This window comes from Nicotiana attenuata, unplaced genomic scaffold (assembly GCF_001879085.1).
Source record: "Nicotiana attenuata strain UT unplaced genomic scaffold, NIATTr2, whole genome shotgun sequence".
Classification (NCBI taxonomy): Eukaryota; Viridiplantae; Streptophyta; class Magnoliopsida; order Solanales; family Solanaceae; genus Nicotiana; species Nicotiana attenuata.
In genome coordinates this window covers 71171-82284 of record NW_017673726.1, presented here as the reverse complement: position 1 = coordinate 82284, position 11114 = coordinate 71171, and the positions used below count along the sequence as shown (strand labels likewise).

The 11114-nt window shown below is 40.0% G+C and overlaps 1 long non-coding RNA gene across 1 annotated transcript; it reads right to left on the bottom strand.

Annotated features, from left to right (window-relative positions):
- Positions 1-419: 419 nt before the first annotated feature.
- Positions 420-5520, bottom strand: LOC109217109. Its single transcript, XR_002066601.1, has 2 exons — positions 2435-5520; positions 420-2001 (listed from the first exon to the last, which is right to left on the bottom strand). It is a non-coding gene; the product is annotated as an uncharacterized LOC109217109 (long non-coding RNA).
- Positions 5521-11114: the final 5594 nt, after the last annotated feature.

The window sequence follows — 11114 nt, the reverse complement described above, 5'->3', positions numbered from 1 at the left end:
TATGGGGTAGGTCCGCCAAAGAAAGTTTCCTACCTAAATTTTCTCCATACTAACACTCGAACCTGAGACACTCTGGTTAAGGGGTGGAGCGATCTCAAATCCTACCACAGGCTTCTATGGTCAAACATGTATGTTCAAGGTAAGCTGTTCTGCAAGTAAATGTATATATTAGGGTCACAATTACAACATCTGTTTGCAGATATCTCATGCGCATGTTGTAGGTAATGTTTCCAAAATTAGTTATACGAAGATGTTTAAGATTATTTTTATCGGAGGTGGATCCAGAATTTTAAATATTTAAGTCGATGTGATCTTTCCATACCTTTCAATTCTTCTCCAGTATTGCTACTTCAAAGGACTCATTTTCATATTAGTGTGTATATATATATTTAAAAGACAAAATCCTTCCATGCATCTTATCATTGTTTTTTAATTAAAGTTACCCAGACTATTGTCTGGGTAGTGTATTACCAAAAAAGTGCATTAAGGGGGCTATGTCCTGACCTAAAAAAGATACAACAGTGGTGATTCCATCACATAGAAATCAGAAGGAGGTATAACGCTATGTCCTCCTTTCTGAGCAAAATTAATGGTACAGACTTCAACTAACAAAAAAATTGGACTTATCATACCTTGTCCTTATACTAGGCATTTGCCACTTATCTAGTAAGAAAGGTCCTTTAGCATTTGCAGGCAGTTATTGATATGTTTGACATATTAGGCTCTGATAAGTAGTGGCAACAAGTTTAGCCAAAGAATCTAGTACTTGGTTACCCTCTCTAAAGCAATGTTGCATAGTCACATTGGCAAGTTGTATAATATTAATGATCCCTGTAATCACCATCTTTGATCTTCAAGTTATTAGAATCTCTATTTGAAAGCATGTTGTGATGACCATAGAGTCCAGTTCGAGAGCGAAATTAGTGTATCCTAGTTGATTGCATCATTTCCCTCCAAACTCTGCAGCCATTGCCTCTGACATATTGTTGCTATTATAAGTAATAGGCACTGAGAAGGCCATAATTAAGTCGCCATTACTATCCCTAAAAATACCTCCAATGCCTGTTTTGCCACTATCTTTTATGTAACTGCCATCAGATATGTTGCATAGTTTCCACCTGCGCATTAGTACAACAAGAACATCTAGAAGTGATGTTAGTACCAAAACTTCCAAGCATATCATCAAAGAAAATTTTCTTTTAAAAAGTCTCCAAGTAAGAGAGGAAATTTTAAAAGGAATATAATTTTGCGAAACATTACTTATGAAAATATTCTTCTGCCTTTTCATTCTAATTGATTGCCATGTAGATTTGTTGGAAAAGTGACCATCCTCAGAGATGTTCCACACAGGGAAATCATCCATGTGGCAATTGCCAATATCCAAGTTGGTGATGATATCAATGATATTGAGGGGAAGGAACTGCTCCAGCTTATTGGTGTCCCAAGTTCCATTATGGATGAAATTATTCACATGTACTTTAGCCAATTTCTTAGGGCCTTGAACTATATTAGCTAAAGGACCTTTACCAGTCCAATTGTCCCACCAGAAGCTAGAGTTGCTAGCTGAATCTTCCAGTAGATATGTGGCTCTACTTTGTCCTTGATTTTCATGAGGTTCTTCCATATGTGAGAATCAGATGAGATTGGTAGTTTCTTCACTGGGTGAGATCTTTTGCAGCATTTGGATTTGAGAAAAGTGGCCCAGAAGGATGGTTGAGTTCTAAATCTCCACCACCTTTTGATACTAATAGTTTCAATAACTTCTTTCATTCTCCTGATACCAATATCATCCTCATTTTTGGGTAGACACATATTATGCCATGAACTCTAGTAGTAATTGTTCTTCCCCTCATTTGCAACCAAGGAGAAGTTAGCAAAATGCTTTTTCATAAGTCTGATAGTGCTTTTTGGGAGAGTCATAGCAGAGAGGATCTAGGTAGAAAGTGACCGAAGAACATGCGTGATAAGGGTGATTCTTCCTCCGTTAGACATCATCCTACCCTGCCAACCATTGAGTTTTTTCACAATCTTAGATAGCATGCCATCAAAAAGACTTATAGTTTTACTACCATAACATATAGGCATCCAAGATAATTGAAAGAAAAAATTTTATCCATAAAATCAGAGGCTTGTCTCATTCTGTTAATCCTGGTAGAGAAAATATTTGGCGCAGTAATGAAGAAGCTTTTATCATTGTTGACTTTTTATCCAGATGTTTTCTCATATCTCCTGATCTGTTTCTGGATAAGTTTGATAGAGGCGTTGTTGCCTCTAGAGAAGATAACTATATCATCAGCATATGCGAGATGATTAATGATAGGACCTCTATGATCCATGGTAAAAGGTGTGAAGTTTTCATGGTCAGTAAGACTATTCAAGGATCTTGTAAGGACCTCAACTCCAATTATGAAAAGTGATAGTGATAAAGGATCACCTTGCTTAAGACCTTGTGAGGAGGTAAAGAAACATTTTCTGGTGCCGTTAATAATGATTGAAATACCAAACCTCACCCACCAGATCCCAAATAAGATCTAACCATTCTTCTGAAAACCCAAACTTCCTCAAAACTGACATAAAAAATTCGAAGACATCCAGTCATAGGCTTTAGACATATCCAACTTTATGATCATGTTTCCTCCTCTGTTGCTTTTGTGATATTATTGTCAATTTCTTGATCCAGGAGGATGTTTTCAGTAATCATCCTTCTTTTGACAAATCCACTTTGATTTTCTGAAATAAGTTTTCTAAGCATAAAATTAAGCCTACTTGAGAGAATTTTTTATATGACCTTGCTAGTGAAATTGCTCAGACAAATAGGTCTAAGCTCAGCGAAGTTAGTTAGGGCATCCACTTTGGGAATAAGGACCAGACAAGTGTGAGAAAAAAATTTAGCCATTCTTTTCCCATTGAAACAATCCTGGATGAAGTCCTTGATATCCTCCTTAATAATCTCCCAACATTTATGAAAGAAAGTGTCATTGTAACCATCTGATCCCGTAGCACTAGAGGCACTAATGTTGAAAATAGCTTCTTTAAAATGGCAGTAAGATGAGCATTGTCCTCAGCAGTGATGCATTTAGGAATGTCATAATCATTAAACTGATACTTCAACTTCCGAAAATAATGAAAAACAGCTTTGGACATGTTGTCATCACCTTCAACCCATCTATTTCTGTGATCTTTGATTCTATGAAGTTGAAGCCTCCTTCTCCTGTCTCTGATGATACTATGAAAATAATTGGTATTTGAGTCACCTTATTCAAACCATTTTATTCTAGACTTCTGTCTCAAAAGAGCATCTTGTATGCTTATCCATTTGATATATTCAGCCTGGCCCTTATTTAGTTCCACTCTTAATGTGTCTGTATTGTTGGCCAAGTCCAGTTCCTCTAGATCGTGTACTTTTGCCTCCCATACATGAACCTGATGATATATATATTACCTATATCGAGTCTTCTACTAAGTAGTTTTAGCTTTTGTTGTAGCCTCCACATAGAGTTTTCATTTATCTGAGTGTTCCAAACTTCCTCCACCAGTTGCATAAAAGAATGTTGCTCTGCCCAGAAATCTAAGAATCTAAGATATCTTATCCCATTCTGTCTATTGTTATAACATTTAATCAGAAATGACATGTGGTCTGAACCTGTTCTTGGTAGGTGTCTAACATATTATTTTGAAAAAGTTGGCACCATTGGTCATTAACAAAAATTCTATCCAACCTTTTTTAGATTCTTCTTTTGGGTTTCCAGTTGTTACACCAAGTGAACTTATCCCCAAAGAACCCTAAGTCCATAACTTTACAATGATCCATAAAACTGCTGAAATCCAAGATTTTGTACATTTTGTGAGGTCTACCTCCTCTTTTTTCATCTGGATCCAGAATAATATTGAAGTCTCCTCCGTTGCACCATGGTCCATCAATTTGCACATTGATAATATTTTCCAAACTACACCATAAGTATTTCCTTTCTTCTGCAGTACATTTAGCATATACATAAGTTAAGAAAAGATTATCATTAGTAGTCCCATTTTGCATTTTTATAGTAATCTGTTGGTCATCATTCTTAACCACACTTGTCTAGTTGTTCCCTAACCACATAAATCAAATTTTCTCATTGGTGATGGAGATACAGTGTTGAAATCCTAAGAATTTCTAGCACCTCTCAATTTTTTCATACTAACAAAATGTTCCATGATGGCAATGAACTCAACTTTGTTGATGATACTAAGTTTTTAGGCTTGGCAAGGCTTTTTTGGTGTTCTTATATTCCAGAAGATAGCATATTCCTCCTACCGGAGGAACATAGGGTTTGTCTTTGTTCTTTTTTCCCTTATTCTTGCTTCTGTTCCCACCATTAATAACTGGAGAGAAGCTATCATCTTCACCCTCGTTTCCTAGATTGTTTAGTTTGCACTTGATCTTCATGAATCACTGCAGTGACTCTAATTGGGGACGTGACTACTATCAGTTGTTGAGGCACCTCCAAGTCTTGACCTCTTTTTATGTGTTTTTGCTCTTTTTCAGAATTTAGATCCACTACCAAGTCAATTCCCGGCATAGCCTTGATTTATGATGAGATACTAGTAGATCCATTAGTATATTCCTGCAAATTTGGAATTTCTTGGTTCTGACATCCTGAATGTTGGTCTACATGTACAATCTCATCCGGATTGTAGGAGGTTGTGCTGACAACTTCCTTACTACTTGCTTGAGTATTGTCTTTGATGTCGTGATTTTGATCAATCTTCCTTGAACCATGAGTTCCTTTAGTCTCACTTGTGCTGCTGCTCTCTTGTCCAATAGTTTTATCCTTTTCCTGCATATATATAGCCATCCCTTGACACTTTTCCTCCAGTTGCCTATTGGTAAATAGGTTTAAAGGTCACCTTGGATTTCTTCTTCAGAAGTTTCTTATTTTAGACAGTGTTCTTGTTTCTGGAAGTTCTAGCTTTGATATTTTGAGCCTTGTCCTGCTTGTTCTCTTCCATCCCAGCAGCAGTATTCTGTTATATATAGCCACTTGGACTCTCTTTGTTCATAGCCTTGTCGTGATCTCCATCGCAAGTACTCTGACCTTGGCCCTTATGTCCTGGCCTAATGTTGCTTTCCTATTTCAATGTTTCATTTGTGCCTTTCCCCTCCTTCTCTAGTTGTACATTCTTTACCTTTTCCTCATTCTCTTTTTTTTTTGTCTTGCTCTTTATTCTCTGCCAATTTCTTCCTCTCCAAAACTCTACAATTAATCATATTATTCCCAAGTTTCCTACAAATTTTGGAGTATTTTGGAATGACCTCGTATTCAAACTTTTGGACTAAACCTTTTTGTGGAGCATCTTCATAAACTTGACCCACATATACAATCTTTGGTTGTTTCTTTAGCAAGTCAATTTTGATTCTTACCATAGCCATACTAGGCCTCATTCTCCCCCTTGTTGCCAAATCCATTTCCAGTGGTATACCAATCGAGCTAGCTACTTGTTTAACATAATGCCATATATGCATGTGAAAAGAGAGTCCAGGAAGAAGTACCCATATCGGAGCTACGGGAAGATCTTCCTCTAGTTTAAAATCGGGAGACCACTTCTGCAGCCACATCTGTTGTCCCTCAATCTCAATTACACGTTTATACTAGACCATGTTGAAATCATCTTCATTAGTGAAGTCAAAAAACACACTGTAGTTATCGAATACTCCAATTTTACTGAAGCCTTCTGATCATGCCCAACTCTAGTCCCAAAAAGGATAAGCGGTCGCTGTTAATATAATCCTGTTTAAAAGTCCGAAGTCGAATCCTTCAAAGAACTAAGGTTTTGCTGTAACTGTTAAGTATCACTAAGAATACAAGCTCAAATAATTCCTAATTTATAAATATTAAGATTATGTTTATTAATAATTAACTGGCAAATTAAAATAGTAAATTAACAACTAAAGATACTAAGGTTTTGGGGGACAAGATTAAGGAGGCCTGGAGTTATGATTTCTCCAATTGACGGAATCCTTCCTCTACGTCTCCTGCAATATCGCCTAAGTATTCTCTAATCGTGAGCACTCGACTTATCATAATTCTCTCTCGAGCAACTACAATAATGTACTAGTCATATTGTCTTGAATTACGCTAGCTCGCACTTTTTCACTGCTCACTATGATCATGTCAAAGCTTCGTCATCTCTAATCCCGCTTTTAAACCCGCCGTATTGATCTCTCATATACGTTAGGAGTGACGTTGTTTAACAACCACCAAAATATGTACTCTTTTTCAAGTAATACATAATAAATAGGAAATGTTAATTGAGAGCTCTTCAATTAACTAAAATAAGCACGTAGTTGAATAAATAAAAAAATTCAAAGACTCAATTATATCAAACGTATCAAGTATTCATCCTACAAAAGTTTCCATCAATCCTAGATGACCAGTTTAGCTACTCATGATTGTGTAAATGATCTTAATAATATCCGAAAGCATTAAATTAAAAATTAAAGGAAAGCGTAGAGAAAAACTCTTGTGATTCGTGTTCCAGAGTATTCCATAGCCTCTTGCCTCTCTAATAGTGTCTCCCCACTCTAAAAACTAAGTTTAGGAGGTATTTATAAGGTAGGGTTAAAGTATACATGTCTAAAATTAATGAGGAAATAAAAGTGGCTCGGATAAGCATCGTCGGCGCGGGGCATCGTCAGAGGCACCAACATTACTCCGCGAGGAACCATCAGAGGCGCCAACATTTCCCCGCGAGGTGCTATCAGAGGCGCCAATGACAATGCACTGGACAACATTTCCCCGTATTTTGGTTCCGGCGCCCGGTACAAGTCTTATATATGGTTTAAGCGCTTTCTGTAAAGTTTGGTTGAAATCGGACGTCGTATGGCGTGTTTCGGACTTAAATGGAAATTTGATGTTTTAAGAAAACTTGGAGGAAATTATGAATTTTGAGGTTTAATTCGATATATATGATGTTATTTTGGCGATTTGATCGCGCGGATAAGTCCGTAGGATGTTTCTGAGGTTGTGATTATATTTGGTTTGGAGCCCCGAGGGCTCGGGTGAGTTTTGGATAGGCGTCGGAGTGCATTTTTAACTTAGGAAAAATCTGGTATGAACAGGCCTGTAGGCTTAGCATTTGCGAAGCCTGGTTCGCAAATGCGAACTCGCAAATGCGAAGGCTGGTTCGCAAATGCGAAACCAGCCCAGGCCTGACTATGATCGCAAATGCGAGTATATTCTTCGCAAATGTGAAGTCCCAAGTTTCGCAAATGCGAGACCAAGTTCGCAAATGCGAAGGTCTCCTGTAAGGCCTGGCTTCGCAAATGCGAAGCAGAGGTCGCAATTCCCATAATTTGGTCGAGGTTCGCAATTGCGAACCCCAGTTCGCAAATGCGACATCAGAGACCCAGCAATTTCATACTTAGTCGAATTTTAAGTCATTTTTCACCCCACTTTCAAAATACAACTCCTTAGGCGATTTTTCAAGAACAAGTTTCATCCCAAATCATTTGTAAGTCGATTTTTACTTAACTCTTTCAATCATTAACATCATTTTAACGTGTTTTCAACTTAAAATCAATGATTTTCATGGGAGAAATTGGGGGTTTTGGGTAGAACCTAGGTTTTCTATGAATTGGGGATTTGGACGTCAATTTGAGGTCTGATTTCAAAACAAATTACATATTTGAGTTCGTGGGGGAATGGGTAACCGGGTTTTGGTTCGAACTTCGGGTTTTGACCACGTGGGCCCGGGGGCAATTTTGGAATTTTTGGGGAAAAAACTTGGGAACTTCATTTTTATGCATTCAAATTGATTCATTTAGTGTTTATTTAAGTAATTGAACAATTTATGACTAGATTCGAGCGGATTGGAGGTGGAATCGCGGGGTAAAGCGATAGTTGAGGTTTGAGTGGAATTCAAGGCATCGAGGTAAGTGTTTGGTTTAACCCTAGCTTGAGGAATTAGGAGTTGAGTCATAATTGCTACTTGTTTGTGTTGGGTACGATGTATGGGCATGGTGACGAGTATCCATGCGTCGGAGTCAAGCATGATCGTGAGTCTTAATTTGATAATTGTGTACCCTTGCTTGATCCTATGAACGTTGTGATTAAATATTGGTATTAGTTGTGCCAGGAAAAAGTTGAATAGGATTGGTTATAGCTGACTCTCCCTTGTCGGGATGTTTGACTTATTGTCATAGTCCCTTGCCGGGACAGAGTATTAATTTGATTGTTCCCTTGCCGGGATTGTATTGTGTATTGTGTTGAAAGTAAAGGGAGCGGGTGGTACGCCTACCACAAGTGATATTGAAATGGGAGCGAGTGGTACGCCTACCACAAATGATATATTGAAATGGGAGCGAGTAGTACGCCTACCACGAGTGATACCGAAATGGGAGCGGGTGGTACGCCTACCAAGAGTGATATTGAAATGGGAGCGGGTGGTACGCCTACCATGACATATTGAGAAATGGGATCGGGTTGCACGCCTGCAACAAGATGAGTTGAATATGAAAGTTGTTTTACCTTTCCATTATTGTTAGAAGTTAAACTGTAGGTGTACGTACCATTATTCCTGATATTTTGACTCTATCTGTTACCCTGAAGCATGCCCCCTTCCCCAGCTTTAATTGTTATTTTTCCTGCTATTTTTTTTTCGTTGTACTTGTATATATATATATATATATATATATATATATATATATATATATATATATATATATGCACAGGTTTATCTGGAGTCTGGTCCTAGCCTCGTCACTACCTCGCCGGGGTTAGGCCAGACACTTACCAGCACATGGGGTCGGTTATGCTGATGCTACACTCTGCACTCTATGCAGATACCGAGGCAGCACTAGGACAACAGCAGTAGTTCGGGAGCCAGCCTTCAGTCCACCGAGACACCAAGGTAACCCTGCAGCCGTCCGCAGGCCCGGCGTCTCCTCTATCTTTTATTATGTTCTGTTATCTCTTGTATTCGAGACAGACAGTGTTACTTTCTTTCAAACCATTGTGTGTAGTAATCTTAGTAGTTCGTGAAAGATGTGACACCAGTTTCTGGGTAGAGGCATATGTGGATTTTCTTATCATTTTGGTTCATTTTGCCTAAGTCTTCTGCTTAAATCTCATATTCCGCTGTTATTTAAATGTTTATCACTTATTAATGTATGTTGCGAAAAAGTTTAAAACAAAAGAGTTAAGAATTTATAATTTCGTGGCTTGCATGGCTTCTACGAGTAGGCGCCATCACGACTCCCGAGGGTGGGAAATCCGGGTTGTGACAAGTTGGTATCAGAGCTCTAGGTTACATAGGTCTCACAATTCACGGACAAGCTTAGTAGAGTCTGAGGGATCGGTACGGAGACGTCTGTATTTATCCCTCAGAGGCTGCAGAGTTAGGAAAAATCTCACATTTGTTCTTTCTTGTCGTGCGGTTTGGTTTCTCAACGCTAATTGAATTTCTACTCTGTTCTTTCGCAGATGGCGAGAACACGNTACCGTTTCCGTTGTTCCGTTCCTTACTCGTTTAAGTTTCGTTTAGACGTAAACTAAACGACGTTAACTTTGTTTTACGTTTTTTCCTTTTAGTACCGGTTTTACGGTTTTCGGTTTTTACGGTTTTACGTTTACCCGTTTTTACGTTACCGTACGTTACGGTTTCGGTAGGTAGTTTAGGTTTGTACGTAACCCAACGGTACCTTTTCGGGTTTACGGTTAGGGAAGTTTAGTTTAATTTTAGTACGTATTTTACCGTCGTACTAGTTTGTAGTTTCTACGTTTCTTTACTTAATTTAAGTACTTACCGTCTACTACTTTAATTTACTATTGTTTTAGTTATTAGTTGTCACTGAATGTTAAAGGAGTTATAGTTGTAACGAAAGTAAGTTAATAAATTTAGGCTTGCCTAGCTTCTACGAGTAGGCGCCATCACGACTCCCGAGGGTGGGAAATCCGGGTCGTGACAAGTTGGTATCAGAGCTCTAGGTTACATAGGTCTTACAACTCACGGACAAACTTAGTAGAATCTGAGGGATCGGTTCGGAGACGTCTGTATTTATCCCCCAGAGGCTACAGAGTTAGGAGAACTTCAAATTTGTTCTTTCTTGTCGTGCGGTGCTGTTTCTCGGACACCGATTGAGTTTCTACTCTGTTCTTTCGCAGATGGCGAGCATCCGCGCTTCTTCATCTACCGCTCAGCAGTCCGAGTCTCCAGTAGCAGCCCCAGTGGCGGAGCCTCAGGTTGATTTGGAGAAGGAGGTTCCAGCCCCAGCAGTTCCGGTGGGCCCAACTCAGGTCCCAGAGGGGTTCATTGCCACCCGAGTTCTTCAGGACGCTCTAGTCCGATTGGTAGGCTTCGTGGAGAGTGTCATTCGAGCGGGTTTGCTTCCAGTAGCACCAGCCACTCCTCAGGCTGGAGGAGGGGTTCAGACTCCTGCTACACGTACTCCGGAGCAGGTAGCTTCCCAGGTTCAGGTTCCAGTGGTTCAGCCAGGTATAGTGGCTCAGACCGGGAGTGAGATAACTTTTCGGGAGGCGGCCAATGTGGGCCGTAGAGTTGCGATGGTTCTGCCACAGGGAGGTGGTCATGGGTCGGATAAGAGGCCCCGTCATGCAGGCAGATTCAGTGGTACCTCATCAGGAGGTAGAGGTTCTTATGGTAGAGGCCATCCTTCTAGGCCCTTTCAGTCAGCTCTCCAGGTCACTCATGGTACTTCAGGTGGCCATTCAGGTCGACAGGGTCAGTCTCAGTTTCCTCAGCTTCAGCATTCGCGTGGATGCTATGAGTGTGGTGAGCATGGTCACCTCAGAAGGGCTTGCCCGAGGCTGAGGGGTGCTCAGCTGCAGCAGTCGAGGTCTTGCCACGCTTGTGGTGACCCGAGGCACATTGTCAGATTTTGCCCTCGAGCTTCGAGCAGCATTCAGCATCAGGGTTCTCATACTAGGATTCAGGCACCAGAGGTTCCACAGCCTGCTCAGCCAGCTAGAGGCAGTGGCAGGGGTGTTAGAGGTGGAGGTAGAGGTCATAGAGGTGGAGCTTAGGCCGCCGGAGGTGGAGGCCAGCCAGTAGCCAGGCCAGAGGCTGAGTCTTTACAGATGCAGACGTTACAGGTATTATTTTGGGTTGTGATAGAA